Here is a 19,699-nt window from a genome sequence, read left to right as displayed (position 1 = left end):
GAGTCATGTGACAAGAGGCTGCAGCCCTGTATATTCATCTCCTTCACCCACTACTGCCTGATACTAGACAGACCAGAGTCATGTGACAAGAGGCTGCAGCCCTGTATATTCATCTCCTTCACCCACTACTGCCTGATACTAGACAGACCAGTGTCATGTGACAGGAGGCTGCAGCCCTGTATATTCATCTCCTGCACCCACTACTGTCTGAGACTAGACAGACCAGAGTCATGTGACAAGAGGCTGCAGCCCTGTATATTCATCTCCTGCACCCGCTACTGCCTGAGACTAGACAGACCACAGTCATGTGACAGGAGGATACAGCCCTACATATTCATCTCCTGCACCCGCTACTGCCTGAGACTAGACAGACCAGAGTCATGTGACAAGAGGCTGCAGATCTGTATATTTATCTCCTGCACCCACTACTGCCTGACACTAGACAGACTAGAGTCATGTGACAGGAGGCTGCAGCCTTGTGTATTCATCTCCTGCACCCGCTACTGCCTGAGACTAGACAGACCAGAGTCATGTGACAGGAGGCTGCAGCCCTGTATATTCATCTCCTGCACCCACTACTGCCTGATACTAGACAGACCAGAGTCATGTGACAGGAGGATACAGTCCTGTATATTCATCTCCTGCACCCACTGCTGCCTGATACTAGACAGACCAGAGTCATGTGACAAGAGGCTGCAGCCCTGTATATTCATCTCCTGCACCCACTACTGCCTGATACTAGCCAGACCAGAGTAATGTGGCAGGAGGATACAGTCCTGTATATTCATCTCCTGCACCCACTGCTGCCTGATACTAGGCAGACCAGAGTCATGTGACAGGAGGCTGCAGCCCTGTATATTCATCTCCTGCACCCGCTACTGCCTGATACTAGACAGACCAGAGTAATGTGGCAGGAGGATACAGCCCTGTATATTCATCTCCTGCACCCACTGCTGCCTGATACTAGACAGACCAGAGTCATGTGACAGGAGGCTGCAGCCCTGTATATTCATCTCTTGCTCCCACTGCTGCCTGACACTAGACAGACCAGAGTCATGTGACAAGAGGCTGCAGCCCTGTATATTCATCTCCTGCACCTACTACTGTCTGATACTAGACAGACAAGAGTCATGTGACAGGAGGCTGCAGCCCTGTATATTCATCTCCTGCACCCGCTACTGCCTGATACTAGATAGACCAGAGTCATGTGACAGAAGGCTGCAGCCCTGTATATTTATCTCCTGCACCCGCTACTGCCTGATACTAGATAGACCAGAGTCATGTGACAGAAGGCTGCAGTCCTGTATATTCATCTCCTGCACCCACTACTGCCTGAGACTAGACAGACCAGAGTCATGTGACAGGAGGCTGCAGTCCTGTATATTCATCTCCTGCACCCACTACTGCTTGATACTAGACAGACCAGAGCCATGTGACAAGAGGCTGCAGATCTGTATATTCATCTCCTGCACCTGCTACTTTCTGAGACTAGACAGACCAGAGTCATGTGACAGGAGGCTGCAGCCCTGTATATTCATCTCCTGCACCTACTTCTGTCTGATACTTGACAGACCAGAGTCATGTGACAGGAGGCTGTAGCCCTGTATATTCATCTCCTGCACCCGCTACTGCCTGATACTAGACAGACCAGAGTCATGTGACAGGAGGCTGCAGTCCTGTATATTCATCTCCTGCACCCACTGCTGCCTGATACTAGACAGACCAGAGTCATGTGACAGGAGGCTGCAGCCCTGTATATTCATCTCCTGCACCCACTACTGCCTGACACTAGACAGACCAGAGTCATGTGACAGGAGGCGGCACCCCTGTGTATTCATCTCCTGCACCCACTACTGCCTGACACTAGACAGACCAGAGTCATGTGACAAGAGGCTGCAGATCTGTATATTTATCTCCTGCAACCGCTACTGCCTGAGACTAGACAGTCCAGAGTCATGTGACAGGAGGATGCAGCCCTGTATATTCATCTCCTGCACTCACTACTGTCCTAGACTAGACAGTCCAGAGTCATGTGACAAGAGGCTGCAGCCCTGCTCATCACTGTATATCTGCTGCTACCCAAGCCTGGATAGCCCAGAGTCATGTGACAAGAAGCTTTGTGTAGTACAGATATGTGTGAAAAACAAGATTGCTTTAAAGGGGAACTGAAGAGAGAGGTATATGGAGGCTGCCATGTTTATTTCCTTTTAGACAATATCAGTTGCCTGGCAGCCCTGCTGATCCTCTGCCTCTAATACTATTAGCCATAGCCCCTGAACAAGCATGCAGCAGATCAGGTGTTTCAGTGGTTCAGACTTATAAGTCTGATCTGACAAGACTAGCTGCATGCTTGTTTCTGGTTTTAATCAGATACTACTGCAGAGAAATAGACCAGCAGGGCTGCCAGGCAACTGGTATTGATTAAAAGGAAATAAACATGACAGCCTCCAAATACCTCTTACTTCAGTTCCCCTTTAATATTGACCAAACATTTGTCTTTCCTTAATAATATTAATCAGAGCCAGTCCGAGGTGGAGGCAAGAGAGGCTCCAGCCTCAGGGTGCAGTGTAGGAGGGGACGCAGAGCGGGGCCTAAGCAGAGGCGAGAGAGGCTTCAGCCTCAGGGCGCAGTGTAAGAGGTGGTGCAGAGCGGGGCCTAAGCAGAGGTGAGAGAGGCTTCAGTCTCAGGGCGCAGTGTAGGAGGGGGCGCAGGGCTGGTCCCGTGGCAGAGGTGAGAGAGGCTCCAGCCTCAGGGTGCAGTGTAGGAGGGGGGCGCAGGGTGGGGTCGAGGCAGAGGTGAGAGAGGCTCAAGCCTCAGGGCGCAGTGTAGGAGGGGGCGCAGGGCGGGGCTGAGGCAGAGGCGAAAGAGGCTCCAGCCTCAGGGCACAGAGTAGGAGGGGACTCACAACTCGCTCAGCTACCATTCCTCTATTGTGTTTGCAGCAGAGAGAAATAAGAAAAGGGGATACATGGCAGTGACTGCAAGCCAGATAACTAGAGATTAAAATGTTGGGGGTCCTGGGACACCTCTTAGTCTAATAGCAATCAGTGTGTGACGGCTGGGGTGCGGGGGATGGAGGGGCGCACTTTGGTGTCTTGGGTGCTGGACGACCTTGTCCCGACTCTGATAATAATAATAATAATAACATTAATAATAATAATAATCAGGCCTGTACAATGTGGCTTCTCCTGTAACTATGTCTGAGCTTTCTATGAACGTCTTTTGTCTTCTTCACCCTCCTGTCATTGGCAAACACTTGACCTTGGTCCAATCGATACAGCGTTTCACCAGTTACAGGCCAAGGAGTATAATAAAGCTTTGACACAGAATCATCTTTTGTGTTCTAGAGACCCGAGGGTGACCTGGTCAATACTTCATCCTACGAGGCGATGATCGTTCAACCAACATGATAAATACATGTCAGGCTTCAAGAGTTATCTGTTCACATGTGTGATCATCATGTATTTCATCCGCCATTCAACAGCCCGTCTGATACTATTGCTGATGGTGGGCATCATTACATATCTTGGCCTCCAGAGGAAACTGCTTCCCAATCTAGAGGACTTGGACCTTCTGTGTATTGCCTGTTATTACATAGCTTGGCTTCCACAAGAAGCTGCCTTCTAATGGAGAAGAGAAGACGTTGACCTGTGTATTGTCATGTTATTACATGTCTTGGCTTTCACAGGAAGCTACCTTCCAGAGGAGAGTAGAAGCCTTGGACCTTCTTAAGTCCATTCAGCCCCTGGTCATTAATATTGTCTTGTTATTACATATTTTGGCCTCAAGAGGAAGCTGCTTCCCAATTTAGAGAAGACTTGAACCTTCCATGAACAGTATTCTTGTTATTACATATTAATTGTCTTGACCGCCACAGGAAGCTGCTTCCCAATGGAGAAAAGAAGATGTGGACCTTCCCTGTTCAGTCAATTCCGCCCTCTAAAATTAGGTGACTGGTTAGTGGTTTCATATCTACAGTATCTGATATGTCCAACAATCATGCAGGACGCCTAATCAGAAACGTGTCAACACTCCTGAGTTCCTTTATCAGTCCAGAGAAGATCCTGGAAAAGTTGTTGCCAAATTTCGGAGTAATTTAGGATGGATGAAGCAGGCCTAATTAGTAATTGTAGAAATTATACAGATAAATTCAGAGCATTTTTCAGTAAACCTCAACTGCAACTACATTGAGGAGCAGAAGGTGGGAGATAGTCCTGTTATTACATGTCTTGGCCTCTAGAAGAATCATGGAGAAGAAGATTTGGACCTTTCTAGTTCAGCCTATTCAGTTCCCAGTATTTGGTAACCTAGGGCAGCGTTCCCCAACCCTGTCCTCAAGGCCCACCAACAGTGCATGCTTTGTAGAAATCCAGAGAGGTAGTTAATCGGCTCTGCTGAGACACTAATTGCCTCACCTGTGAATGTTTGTGGTTTTCTGCAAAACATGCACGGTTGGTGGGCCTTGAGGACAGGGTTGGGGAACACTGATAGGGGTTTGATTTCAAGGTGGTATTTCCAACAAACATACACAAAATGGCCGTTGTAGGCATCCTCCAATCAGGAATGTACATCTGTCCCTCACTTCCTGATAGTCCAGAAAGGATAACTAAAAAGTTTCCACCAAGTTTCCAAGTAAACAAAGCAATTAAGGATTAATCAAGCAGGGCTAATTGTAGATTTCAGATGGATAAATTCAGAGCATTTCTCAAGCAAACCTCAACTGCATCTACCGTGAAGAGCAGAAGATGGGAGATAATTGGAAACATCATAAGAAAGAGCCCCACTGAGCAGTCAGGTTCAATCAGTCGCATCTAATTATCAAAAATATATGCAAAAGACAAGAAACACTGTCATTCTTCACAACAATACAGTATATGCTTATATACTACATACAGTGGCTTGGGGAACTATTAATTTCACTCAGTGAGAGGTGGTGGTGGGGATGAGGGTGGGATAGCACCCATTGATTGGCACAACCATGTTGAGCAGGGGTCTCAAACTCAATTTACCTGGGGGCCGCAGGAGGCAAAGTCAGGATGAGGCTGGGCCGCATAAGGGATTTCACAATCGCGGCGCATGGCAGCCTCTGCCCGCCCCTCTCACTCTTCCTTCACAGAGAGGGGCGGGGAGAGGCGGCGATTGACGTCAGGAGGGGCAGAGCTGAAACTGCAAGCTCTGCCCCTTCCAGGAAATGCCGGCGGATTGCCCCCCGGGCGATTTGGGGGCTCTGCAGCCCTCGTTTAGCGGCGGGGATGCGGCGGATTATTTGGGAGCACTGAAGCAAACTATAAGGAAGCTTTTGCCGGCGAGGGCCACAAAATATTGTATCGAGGGCCGCAAATGGCCCGCGGGCCGCGAGTTTGAGACCCCTGATGTTGAGGGTAGAAGATATTTTTTATTCTATAATAAACAATAGTTAAGAGACAGAAGTCATGATTGTAGGTATTCAGCTCCCAATCATTTGCAGATCCACATCTTATTGCAATAATGGCTTCCAGATTCTATGTGGGCTATGCTAGATTAGCACATCTGCCCACTAGCCTTTTTGCCCATTTCTCAATGCTAGACTTCCCCAATTCCTTCCAGTTAGATGGGTCGTGTTTGAGTACTGCAACTGTCAGCTCGTGGCCCAGATTCTCAGCTGGATTGAGGTCTGAGTTCTTGTGGGGTTAGTGTAGGATGGTTCAGCCAGTGGTCAGGTTCCTTGATTCTGTTGCTGAGTTCCAGAGCTTCCAGTTTTTAGAGTTTAGAGCGGATCCGAGATGAAAAACTAACTATAACAAGTAGCTTGTCTATATATCTTATCTAAAGTTTAGATAGTTTACACAGCAAATCTAGCTGCAAACAGCTTCAACAGTTTATGATTATTTATTGCTGCGATACAATGAGGGCAGCCATGTTCTGTTTGTCACATTGCCACAGGCAGAGGGCTGGAGATGCTATCAGTTTGCCTGTGTGTAGATTCAGTCCCCTCTCCTCCTCCCCTCTGCCTCTGAAATCTCAAGCTAGTAACCTCCTCCTCCTCCTGCCCAGACTGAGCTCCCATAAGCCCTTGCTACAGTGCCAAGGCACTGTGAAAAAGCATTGGGTGAGGCTTGTTTAGCTGATAGGGAATTAGAGTATTAAAACAAAACAAAAAAAGTATTTGGCGTGAGGAATGCCCTATAAACAATATGAAAGGAACACAATTAACACCAATTTCCTGACCGGGTACCTCATTTGGAGCGGCTGGCTAGGTGATATTCAAATGTCACTACAGCACTTTTCAAAGGAAACTAAATTAAATGCAAATGTATACAGTTTAAATACGATGGTATCACAGCAGAAAGAAAATGTGTAGACAAGATGGATTATAAGAACTTACCAGTTAAGATGGCTACTGTCTATGACCTGTAAAGGTCCCAAACTACCCCCCTCAGTGCTTGAGCTATGTAAAATGAGCAACTGTGCAGCAGAAGAGGAGTATATAGGCAGTCTGTTTTCTAAGCTGAGCATTGTTACCATGGTTGCAGAGAAATGCAATAAGAAAGATTTTGCTTTGGGAATGTTAGCTGGCTGTATATTGGATTGGAAATCACAAGCAGTGTACCCAACATTCCCCCAGATGAGCCCATCACCTATGCCGTCACTCAACTACTCTCCCTCACCATCTCCCTCGGCCTCTCTCAGCCCACTAACACACCCACTGACACCCTACACAGCCCACTGACACCCAGAGCTGTGCATAATGTGATTCCTGCCCTTTAGGGATTAAAACCTGACTTTGCGTCAATTTCATAATTTTTGGTGGATCTCCCACACTGAGGACAGGATCTTTCACACTGAGGACAGGAACTTCCACACTGAGGACAGGACCTCCCACACTGAGGACAGGACCTCCCACACTGAGGACAGGACCTCCCACACTGAGGACAGGACCTCCCACACTGAGGACAGGACCTCCCACACTGAGGACAGGAACTCTCACACTGAGGACAGGACCTCCCACACTGAGGACAGGACCTCCCACACTGAGGACAGGACCTCTCACACTGAGGACAGGACCTCCCAGACTGAGGACAGGACCTCCCACACTGAGGACAGGATCTCCCACACTGAGGACAGGATCTCCCACACTGAGGACAGAATCTCCCACACTAAGGAGAGAATCTCCCACGCTGAGGACAGGATATCTCATGCTGAGAACAGGATCTCCAACACTGATGACAGGATCTCTCACACTGAGGACAGGATCTCCCACACTGAGGACAGGATCTCCCACACTGAGGACAGAATCTCCCACACTGAGGACAGAATCTCCCACACTGAGGACAGGATCTCTCATGCTGAGAACAGAATCTCCAACACTGATGACAGGATCTCCAACACTGATGACAGGATCTCTCACACTGAGGACAGGACCTTTCAAACTGAGGACAGGATCTCTCACCTGCAGAGAGTGCCCCCTCCTGGCTGTCATATTGGAAGGCACAGAGCTCATTCTCCATAGAGGGAGCCTGCAGAGAGCGCCCCCTCCTGGCTTTCATATGGGAAGGCACTGAGCCCATTCTCCATAGAGGCAGCCTGCAGAGAGCGCCCCCTCCTGGCTGTCATATGGGAAGGCACTGAGCTCAGCCAGCACAGATGGCTCCTTCACTTCTATAGACTGGCGCTGTGTGCAGCCACGGCGTTGCCAGATCGGAGGAGTCATGTCTGCATTTGGCAGTGAGTAGCAAAGCTCCCGGCTATGCAGCTTGTGTATCACAATGACAGAAAGATGTCAGGTCTGTGAGATACATCTGTCCGGAACAACGTGACAAGAGGAAGCCGTGACCATGGTGACCCTGTCTGTTGTCTTATCTCATTCCAGACACTGGCAGCATACAGATATACCGCATGTCACTGGACTGCTCATCAGCAAAACCGGGAACAAGCATGCAGACACTGAGGTCACACCTGGAACAAGCATGCAGCCAGCGAAGTCACACCTGGAACAAGCATGCAGACACTGAGGTCACACCTGGAACAAGCATGCTGCCAGCAAAGTCACACCTGGAACAAGCATGCAGCCAGCGGAGTCACACATGGAACAAGCACGCAGCCAGCAGAGTCACACCTGGAACAAGCATGCAGCCAGCAGAGTCATGCCTGGAACAAGCATGCAGCCAGCAGAGTCACACCTGGAACAAGCATGCAGCCAGTAAAGTCACACCTGGAACAAGCATGCAGCCAGGGAAGTCACACCTGGAACAAGCATGCAGCCAGCGGTGTCACACCTGGAACAAGCATGCAGCCAACGGGGGTCACACCTGGAACAAGCATGCAGCCAGTGGAGTCACACATGGAACAAGCATGCAGCCAGCGGAGTCACACATGGAACAAGCATGCAGCCAGCGGAGTCACACATGGAACAAGCATGCAACCAGCGGAGTCACACGTGGAACAAGCATGCAGCCAGCAGAGTTACACCTGGAACAAGGATGCAGCCAGTGGAGTCATACCTGGAACAAGCATGCAGCCAGCAGAGGCACACTTGGAACAAGCATGCAGAAAGTGGAGTCCCGCCTGGAACAAGCATGCAGACGCTGAGGTCACACCTGGAACAAGCATGCAGAAAGTTGAGTCAGAGCCCTGGAACAAGCATGCAGCCAGAGGAGTCACACCTGGAACAAGCATGCAGCCAGCGGGGTCACACCTGGAACAAGCATGCAGCCAGCAGGGTCACACCTGGAACAAGCATGCGGCCAGCGAAGTCATACCTGGAGCAAGCATGCAGCCAGCAGAGGCACACCTGGAACAAGCATGCAGCCAGCGGGGTCACACCTGGAACAAGCATGCGGCCAGAAGAGGCACACCTGGAATAAGCATGCAGCCAGCAGAGTCACACCTGGAGCAAGCATGCAGCCAGTGGAGTCTCACCTGGAACAAGCATGCAGCCAGCGGGGTCACACCTGGAACAAGCATGCAGCCAGCAGGGTCACACCTGGAACAAGCATGCGGCCAGCGAAGTCATACCTGGAGCAAGCATGCAGCCAGCAGAGGCACACCTGGAACAAGCATGCAGCCAGCGGGGTCACACCTGGAACAAGCATGCGGCCAGAAGAGGCACACCTGGAATAAGCATGCAGCCAGCAGAGTCACACCTGGAACAAGCATGCAGCCAGCTGGGTCACACCTGGAACAAGCATGCAGCCAGTGGAGTCACACCTGGAACAAGCATGCAGCCAGTGGAGTCACACCTGGAACAAGCATACAGCCAGCGGAGTCACACCTGGAAAAAGCATACAGCCAGCGGAGTCACACCTGGAACAAGCATGCAGCCAGTGGAGTCACACATGGAACAAGCATGCAGCCAGCAGAGTCACACCTGGAACAAGCATGCAGCCAGTGGAGTCACACAAGGAACAAGCATGCAGCCAGTAAAGTCACACCTGGAACAAGCATGCAGCCAGCGGAGTCACACATGGAACAAGCATGCAGCCAGCGGAGTCACACCTGGAACAAGCATGCAGCCAGCAGAGACACACCTGGAACAAGCATGCAGAAAGTGGAGTCCCACCTCGAACAAGCATGCAGACGCTGAGGTCACGCCTGGAACAAGCATACATAAAGTTGAGTCAGAGCCCTGGAACAAGCATGCAGCCAGTGGAGTCATACCTGGAACAAGCACGCAGCCAGAGGAGTCACACCTGGAACAAGCATGCAGCCAGCAGAGTAACACCTGCAATAAGCATGCAGCCAGCAGAATCACACCTGGAACAAGCATGCGGCCAGCAGAGGCACACCTGGAACAAGCATGCAGCCAGTGGGGTCACACCTGGAACAAGCATGCAGCCAGCGGGGTCACACCTGGAACAAGCATGCAGCCAGCGGGGTCACACCTGGAACAAGCATGCAGCCAGTGGAGTCACACCTGGAACAAGCATGCAGCTAGCGGAGTCACACCTAGAACAAGCGTGCAGCCAGCGAAGTCATACCTGGAGCAAGCATGCAGCCAGCAGAGGCACACCTGGAACAAGCATGCAGCCAGTGGGGTCACACCTGGAACAAGCATGCAGCCAGCGGGGTCACACCTGGAACAAGCATGCAGCCAGCGGGGTCACACCTGGAACAAGCATGCAGCCAGTGGAGTCACACCTGGAACAAGCGTGCAGCCAGCGAAGTCATACCTGGAGCAAGTATGCAGCCAGCAGAGGCACACCTGGAACAAGCATGCAGCCAGAAGAGGCACACCTGGAATAAGCATGCAGCCAGCAGAGTCACATCTGGAGCAAGCATGCAGCCAGTGGAGTCTCACCTGGAACAAGCATGCAGCCAGCGTAATCACACCTGGAACAAGCATGCAGCCAGCGGAGTCACACCTGGAACAAGCATGCAGCCAGCAGAGGCACACCTGGAACAAGCATGCAGCCAGCAGAGGCTCACCTGGAACAAGCATGCAGCCAGCGGAGTCACACCTGGAAAAAGCATGCAGCCAGCGGAGTCACTCCTGGAACAAGCATGCAGCCAGCAGAGTCAAACCTGGAACAAGCATGCAGCCAGCAGTCACACCTGGAACAAGCATGCAACCAGCAGAGTGACACCTGGAACAAGCATGCAGCCAGCGGAGTCGCACCTGGAACAAGCATGCAGCCAGTGGAGTCACACCTGGAACAAGCATGCAGCCAGTGGAGTCACACCTGGAACAAGCATGCAGCCAGTGGAGTCACACCTGGAACAAGCATGCAGCCAGCGGAGTCACACCTGGAACAAGCATGCAGCCAGTGGAGTGACATCTAGAACAAGCATGCAGCCAGCGGAGTCACACCGGGAACAAGCATGCAGCTAGTGGAGTCACACCTGGAACAAGCATGCAACCAGCGGAGTCACACCTGGAACAAGCATGCAACCAGCAGAGGCACACCTGGAACAAGCATGCAGCCAGCAGAGTCACACCTGGAACAAGCATGCAGACAGCAGAGTCACACCTGGAACAAGCATGCAGCCAGTGGAGTCAGAGCCCTGGAACAAGCTTGCCAGTGAAGTCAGAATGCTTTATGGGAGTTTGGAAGCTGTGGTGTTGCTACGCACATTTTGATATAGAGATGTATTTTTAATTTGATGTTTCAGTTGAGAGTAATTGAAATCATACATACTGTAATAGTTGAGATTGGTTAGAAAAGAGAACCTTGTGATATATTATGGGAGACCTTCGCTGAATTTCCGTATGACCTCTGAGAAGCTTCCTCCTCCAGGTCCTACACAGCGTGCTGAGAACGTCCATCTCTTCCCAACCGCAGCAAATCCCTCCACAAACATCCTATATTATTAGCAGCATTATTAAAGCATTAACTCACCGGGTCTGAGGAGCGATTACCACTCATCGGATAATACCGGCTGTAAAACATACGCCCGGCTCTGTACAATATAGCCCTGTAATAACAGCAAACACAAAGCCTTTCATTAAACACTGCATGACGCTCAGTGACATCTCCCAGAGGCCTCTGTGCTGCTCCACAATGCTGGAGGAAGCTCAGGAACGTCTCCCAGAGGCCTCTGTGCTGCTTAGGAACATCTCCCAGAGGCCTCTGTGCTGCTCCACAACACTGGATGAGGCTCAGGAACATCTCCCAGAGGCCTCTGTCCTGCTCCAAAACGCTGGATGAAGCTCAGGAACATCTCCCAGAGGCATCTGTGCTGCTCCACAACACTGGATGAGGCTCAGGAACATCTCCCAGAGGCCTCTGTGCTGCTCCGCAATGCTGGAGGAAGCTCAGGAACGTCTCCCAGAGGCCTCTGTGCTGCTTAGGAACATCTCCCAGAGGCCTCTGTGCTGCTCCACAACACTGGATGAGGCTCAGGAACATCTCCCAGAGGCCTCTGTGCTCCTTAGGAACATCTCCCAGAGGCCTCTGTGCTGCTCCACAATGCTGGAGGAAGCTCAGGAACATTTCCCAGAGGCCTCTGTGCTGCTACACAACACTGGGTGAGGCTCAGGAACATCTCCCAGAGGCCCCTGTGCTGCTCCACAACACTGGATGAGGCTCAGGAACATCTCCATACCTCCCAACTTTTTGAGATGCGAAAGAGGGACATTTAAGCCACGGCCCAGCCACAACCCTAATCACGCCCCCGGCACACCCCTAGTCACGCATACCATAAAGATTTCATAAGAAAAATATGTTGTTTTAAAATTCAAACCACGCTGGGTTTTCTCTATCCTGGTGCATTTTTCTTCATTTTAACATTTTAAAATTAGTAAGAGGGACAAAGTCCTGAAAGAGGGACAAATGAGGTAGAAAGAGGGACAGGGCTCTCAAAGAGGGACTGTACCTCCGAAAGAGGGACAGTTGGGAGCTATGCATCTCCCAGACTTCTGTGCTGCTCCACAATGCTGGAGGAAGCTCAGGAACATATCCCAGAGGCCTCTGTGCTGCTCAGGAACATCTCCCAGAGCCAGAGGCCTGCTCTGTGCTGCTCCACAACACTGGATGAAGCTCAGGAACATCTCCCAGAGGCCTCTGTCCTGCTCCACAACGCTGGATGAAGCTCAGGAACATCTCCCAGAGGCCTCTGTCCTGCTCCACAACGCTGGAGGAAGCTCACAAACGTCTCCCATAGGCCTCTGTGCTGCTCAGGAACATCTCCCAGAGGCCTCTGTCCTGTTCCACAACGCTGGATGAAGCTCAGGAACATCTCCCAGAGGCCTCTGTCCTGCTCCACAACGCTGGAGGAAGCTCAGGAACATCTCCCAGAGGCCTCTGTCCTGCTCCACAACGCTGGATGAAGCTCAGGAACATCTCCCAGAGGCCTCTGTCCTGCTCCACAACGCTGGAGGAAGCTCACAAACGTCTCCCATAGGCCTCTGTGCTGCTCAGGAACATCTCCCAGAGGCCTCTGTGCTGCTCCACAACACTGGATGAGGCTGAGGAACATCTCCCAGAGGCCTCTGTCCTGCTCCACAACACTGGATGAAGCTGAGGAACATCTCCCAGAGGCCTCTGTCATGCTCCACAACGCTGGAGGAAGCTCACAAACATCTCCCTGAGGCCTCTGTGCTGCTCAGGAACATCTCCCAGAGGCCTCTGTCCTGCTCCACAACGCTGGATAAAGCTCAGGAACATCTCCCAGAGGCCTCTGTCCTGCTCCACAACGCTGGAGGAAGCTCACAAACGTCTCCCATAGGCCTCTGTGCTGCTCAGGAACATCTCCCAGAGGCCTCTGTGCTGCAGCTGAAGGGGTTTGGAGAGGAATATTCCCAAATACCGCAACTATGAAACATCAAGGCCAGTAATAACATCTGATGGGACACCCAGATCTCAACAATATACAGCAATGACACTGCTTATGATGAAGGTCTTCTGGCCACCACTTTGCTTGTACACACTGCTTATACATTCACTTAACAGTCTGATTGCTGTTAGGATATTGTGCTATGTTTTAGGCTGAAGTTATATTTGCAAGCAGCACAAGAAATGACTCCCACAGGAATCGTGACTCGATTCCTTGCGTGAGAGTTTGGGGTCCAGTGTGGTACAGATGTGTTGCAGGGCTACTGCCTTGAGACGGGTTTTATTCTCATGAGGGGGGAGGATAGTTTAGCACATGCCAGAGTGGCTTCTGAGTGCCGCTATAGCCGTAATTCACATTACAACTTGAGGGGGCGCATGGTGTGCCTACATTTCCTGCACCATTTTGCGCTGTTTAGGGTTCAGGGGCCACCAGGAACCAGTATATGTCATCAGAGGGTAGACAGGGAAAGCGGTCCTGATGGCTACAGGCTGAGAGTGACCTGTGAATGTCTGGAAGCTCTAGACCAGACAGTGGCTGAGGGATTGGGGGCTCAGGGAGAGAACCAGCATCAGGTAAACAAGAAGCACCCATGGCTTCAATTCTGGTAGCTATGTGAGGTATATATTTTTTTGTAGGTAAAATACCTCATGAGGTATTTTCCTCTCTTCTTTTTAGCAATTCTGAAAAAATTTTCTCCATTTCCGAACATGAGGTAAAACATGAGGTAAATGCATAAAGTGAGGTAAAACATGAGGTATTTCAGCGGTAAGCATGCAGTAAATAAATAATAGTACTCTTTAATTGTCTTCCATGTTAGAATAGTCTTTGGAAGATGTTATTTTTGAGGGGGGAGGTGTATTTGATTATGAAGCAACCTATGAAAAGTATATTTATAGGCATTCCTTATTCAACAAAAAAAAATCCAGTAAATATTTGGAGTTTTATTTCTACTATTCTTTTCTATAACACAGCCTGAATAGTAACCACACTAAAACAGCAATAGGAACGCCACTAAAAACTGCAAAATGCATAGAAACTGACTTTACCTCCAGGTACAGGCAGGTCTTAAACTGATCGGTAAATTATGTGCTAACATGCCCCCCAGGGCCGGAGCTACCATAGGAAAAAATAGGCAGTTGCAACAGGGCCCCAGAGCCTGTAGGGGGCCCCCAAGGTGTTCCTCCCCATCTTAAATGTTGCTCCCCAGGGACTCTACAGAGTCTGTTAAGTTGGGAGGTGATTGGGGAGGGTCAGCAGCCGCCAGCCAGCTCAGTGGCCTAGGAGGGAAATTTGGCTGCAAAAAAGGGCCTCTAATGGCACTTTTTGGTCGGCGGGTGTCTCTGTTGGGGGGCCCCCAGACTAATTTTGCCCTAGGGCCCAATTGTTACTTAAACCGGCCCTGATGCCCCCTAATTTCCATGAGAATAGCTATTTTCAGTAAAATGAATGCAAATTACCTCATGAATTGCCTCATAATTTACCTGATGAGGTAAAACCTGATTAAAACCTACCACAATTGCTAAATGTCATTACCTCATGAGGTAAATTACCTTACATGAGGTAATTTGTTTGATAACCCTACCAGAATGAAGGCCATTATTGTCCTGGTCATCTCAAGGGGACAACAAGCATAATCCACAATGACTGAGGACTCTTTATAGGTGCTACAGAAACATGAATTGAGAAGTACATTTCTTCTTTAATCATTCTGGATTTTGCTATCACAAACACATAATGAGATGAAGAGCCAAACGCGTCCACAGATCCAGCGCTCCCTCCTCACACCGGCCACTTGAAAGCTGATCTAGCAGATTGACTTTTCCCTAATTAAACCCAACTGGATGCAGAGACATTCCCCCAGGAGATCAGCCAGAGAAGATTACAGAAGAAAAGAGGGAAGGCTTTCAAACGCTTCCATCAGTCAGATGTGCAAATTACTTTGGACTAAATTGGGAAAGCAGGTAATTATACCTCCGGTGGGTCTGGCGGAGGAGAAAATAGCTCACACAAACACACATACTGTTTAGCTGTACAAAAATGAGATGAAAATTCTGACTCGGCCACAGTAGAGCCAACACATCGATTCAGGTCAAGAGATTATGCCTGGTTATTAAGCAAAGGTTTTGTAAATCTCGTGTGAGTGATACCCCAGACTGTTCACAGAGAGCTGACCCTCCTAATGACCCTCCAAACTGACTGCTGTCCACAGGCAACAAAAGACAAATGGAAACTGATACTTCCTACCAATCCCTTCCAAGCTGGTCTCCACCATGACCTCTGGAGTCACCAGCGATAATGTCTTCTCCAAGAAGTATGAGCTAATTTTTCACCAAAGTCATTTTTGCTTCAAAGTTTGCTTTTGTAGAAAATGTGTTTTCTCACATCCATCTGTATTTTGTGAATATTGTAATTATTATGTTCGCTTATCACTTCTCAACCAGCCTTGACAAGGCCAAGTGGTGGTGTGACCCTACCCTGACAGCTGCTCCACAATAGCCAAACAGGCTAATCACTACGGAGACCCGGAGACCTAATAATTACTGCAGGGAGATCTCACCATTGTGGGAGGGGAGGAGACACCAAATACTGCAGGGACACATCACCATTGTGAGAGGGGAGGAGACACAAACTACTGCAGGGAGATCTCACCATTGTGGGAGGGGAGGAGACACCAAATACTGCAGGGAGATCTCACCATTGTGGGAGGGGAGGAGACACCAAATACTGCAGGGACACATCACCATTGTGGGAGGGGAGGAGACACCAAATACTGCAGGGAAATCTCACCATTGTGGGAGGAGAGGAGATACAAACTACTGCAGGGAGATCTCACCATTGTGGGAGGGGAGGTGACACCAAATACTGCAGGTACACATCACCATTGTGGGAGGGGAGGAGACACAAACTACTGCAGGGAGATCTCATCATTGTGGGAAGGGAGGTGACACCAAATACTGCAGGGACACATCACCATTGTGGAAGGGGAGGAGACACAAACTACTGCAGGAAGATTTCACGATTGTGGGGGGAGAAGACACAAAACACTGCAGGGAGATCTTACCATTGTGGGAAGGGAGGAAACACAAACCACTGAAGGGAGATCTCACCATTGTGGGAGGGGATGAGACACAGACCACTGCCGGGAAATCTCACCATTGTGGGAGGAAAGGAGACACAAATTACTGCAGGGAGATCTCACCACTGTGGGAGGGGAGGAGACACAAACTACTGCAGGGAGATCTCACCATTGTGGGAGGGAGGAGACACAAACCACTGCAGGGAGATCTCACCATTGTGAGAGGGGAGGGGACACAAATTACTGCAGGGAGATCTCACCATTGTGGGAGGGGAGGAGACACAAACTACTGCAGGGAAATCTCACCATCGTGGGAGGGGAGGAGACACAAACTATTGTAGGGAGATCTCACCATTGTGGGAGGGGAGGAGACACAAACGACTGCGGGGAGATCTTACCACTGTGGGAGGGGAGGAGACACAAACTACTGCAGGGAAATCTCACCAGTGAGGGAGGGGAGGAGATACAAACCCCTGCAGGGAAATCTCACCATCGTGGGAGGGGAGGAGACACAAACTATTGTAGAGACATCTCACCATTGTGGGAGGGGAGGAGACACAAACGACTGCAGGGAGATCTCACCATTGTGGGAGGGGAGGAGACACAAACGACTGCAGGGAGATCTCACCATTGTGTGTGGGGGGGGAGACACAAACCACTGCAGGGAAATCTCACCATCGTGGGAGGGGAGGAGACACAAACTACTGTAGGGAGATCTCACCATTGTGGGAGGGGAGGAGACAAAAACCACTGCAGGGAAATCTCACCATAGTGTGAGGGGAGGAGACACAAACTACTGTAGGGAGATCTCACCATTGTGGGAGGGGAGGAGACACAAACTACTGCAGGGAAATCTCACCATTGTGGGAGGGGAGGAGACACAAACTACTGCAAGGGGATCTCACCATTGTGAGAGGGGAGGAGACACAAACCACTGCAGGGAGATCTCAGCATTGTTGGATGGAAGGAGAGACAGCAGGGAGATCTCAGCAGTAACATTTAATGAAATTGTCTGTTTTCTTTGTCAGGAGTCTTGTTGTTTGTCTGTATTTCAGGCTATGGGAAGGCTTGTACATTTATTACTTTATGGTGCTTGTTAGCATCAGATTTTCCATGAATCCTTAACAATTGTTGGAGTTGTCAGATTCTGCTTATTATATGAGAACTCCTCAATAGCGGCCATAATTCCCTCAGTTCATTAAATGCGGGAGCCTCGCGTGGCAATCTTTATCTTCTGGAAATTGTGAGGCTAATAAAAGTCTTATTTTCCCGAGAGGAAGAACAATCCGTTTAGCTCCCATTTTCGGGGGCAGGGGGGGCATGGGGGAGGGGGGATACTCAGCTGTTTAGCTCCCATTTTTGGGGGCAGGAGGGGGGGGGGATACATGGCTGTTCTTGCTAATGAGCCGTTCCATTTATCTTGTCTGTTTATACAGATACAAATTAGGACAGTCATTGGGAGAAAGTCAAACAGAACGACTCAGAGGAATCGATTCCGCTTTGAAGAGGTGTTTAATCCAGATAACCCCTATAAACCGCCTCGGAGTTCGATATTTCATGACGCGGGCGGGATCAATGTTTAAGCCGCTATGGTGGACTTTTAGCAGACTGTGCAATTATTTCAGTGCAAGTGCTGACTGGCAAGGAGATGCCTAATAATGAGAGGGGTGCTGGGTGAGGACACTCTGGGCAGAGGACACATAATGCTCAGAGACTCAGAAGTCCCCCTGACCAGGAGAACATGGCTCCTCCACATCTGGGCGGAGGACACATAATGCTCAGAAGTCCCCCTGACCAGGAGAACGTGGCTCCTCCACATCTGGGCAGAGGACACACATTGCTCAGAGACTCCGGAGTCCCCCTGACCAGGAGAATGTGGCTCCTCCACATCTGGGCAGAGGACACATAGTGCTCAGAAGTCCCCCTGACCAGGAGAACGTGGCTCCTCCACATCTGGGCAGAGGACACACATTGCTCAGAGACTCCGGAGTCCCCCTGACCAGGAGAACGTGGCTCCTCCACATCTGGGCAGAGGACACATAGTGCTCAGAGACTGAGGAGTCCACCTGACCAGAAGGACGTGGCTCCTCCACATCTGGGCAGAGGACACACAGTGCTCAGAGACTCCAGAGTCCCCCTGACCAGGAGAACGTGGCTCCTCCACATCTGGGCAGAGGACACATAGTGCTCAAAGACTCCAGAGTCCCCCTGACCAGGAGAACGTGGCTCCTCCACATCTTGGCAGAGGACACATAGTGCTCAGAAGTCCCCCTGACCAGGAGAACGTGGCTCCTCCACATCTGGGCAGAGGACACACATTGCTCAGAGACTCCGGAGTCCCCCTGACCAGGAGAACGTGGCTCCTCCACATCTGGGCAGAGGACACATAGTGCTCAGAGACTGAGGAGTCCACCTGACCAGAAGGACGTGGCTCCTCCACATCTGGGCAGAGGACACACAGTGCTCAGAGACTCCAGAGTCCCCCTGACCAGGAGAACGTGGCTCCTCCACATCTGGGCAGAGGACACACAGTGCTCAGAGACTCCAGAGTCCCCCTGACCAGGAGAACATGGCTCCTCCACATCTGGGCGGAGGACACATAGTGCTCAAAGACTCCAGAGTCCCCCTGACCAGGAGAACGTGGCTCCTCCACATCTTGGCAGAGGACACATAGTGCTCAGAGACTCAGGAGTCCCCTGACCAGGAGAACGTGGCTCCTCCACATCTGGGCAGAGGACACATAGTGCTCAGAGATTCTGGACTCCCCCTGACCAGGAGAACGTGGCTTCTCCACATCTGGGTGGAGGACACATATTGCTCAGAGACTCAGGAGTCCACCAGACCAGGAGAACATGGCTCCTCCACATCTGGTCAGAGGACACACATTGCTCAGAGACTCAGGAGTCCACCTGACCAGAAGGACGTGGCTCCTCCACATCTGGGCGGAGGACATGTAGTGCTCAGAGACTCCAGAGTCCCCCTGACCAGGAGAACGTGGCTCCTCCACATCTGGGCAGAGGACACACAGTGCTCAGAGACTCCAGAGTCCCCCTGACCAGGAGAACGTGGCTCCTCCACATCTGGGCAGAGGACACACAGTGCTCAGAGACTCCAGAGTCCCCCTGACCAGGAGAACATGGCTTCTCCACATCTGGGTGGAGGACACATAGTGCTCAAAGACTCCAGAGTCCCCCTGACCAGGTGAACGTGGCTCCTCCACATCTTGGCAGAGGACACATAGTGCTCAGAGACTCAGGAGTCCCCTGACCAGGAGAACGTGGCTCCTCCACATCTGGGCAGAGGACACATAGTGCTCAGAGATTCTGGACTCCCCCTGACTAGGAGAACATGGTCCCTCCACATTTGGGTGGA

At 50.7% G+C, this 19,699-nt stretch overlaps 1 protein-coding gene across 3 annotated transcripts in view; it reads right to left on the bottom strand.

Moving 5' to 3' along the window:
• The window catches only part of LOC137541198 (leucine-rich repeat and fibronectin type III domain-containing protein 1-like protein), a 311,740-nt gene that overhangs the window by 74,384 nt on the left and 217,657 nt on the right, over positions 1-19,699 (bottom strand). The window contains exon 2 of one of the 3 annotated variants that reach the window (XM_068262376.1): positions 11,316-11,391. The exons of the other annotated variants lie outside the window; for them this stretch is intronic. The gene's annotated coding sequence lies outside the window, so the exon portion shown is untranslated. The remainder of the gene's footprint in view (positions 1-11,315; positions 11,392-19,699) is intronic. 3 annotated transcript variants of the gene reach the window in all.

Source organism: Hyperolius riggenbachi, chromosome 12 (genome assembly GCF_040937935.1).
Source record: "Hyperolius riggenbachi isolate aHypRig1 chromosome 12, aHypRig1.pri, whole genome shotgun sequence".
Taxonomy (NCBI): domain Eukaryota; kingdom Metazoa; phylum Chordata; class Amphibia; order Anura; family Hyperoliidae; genus Hyperolius; species Hyperolius riggenbachi.
Note: the sequence above shows the minus strand (reverse complement) of the source record. Positions and strands in the feature narration are given on the sequence as shown.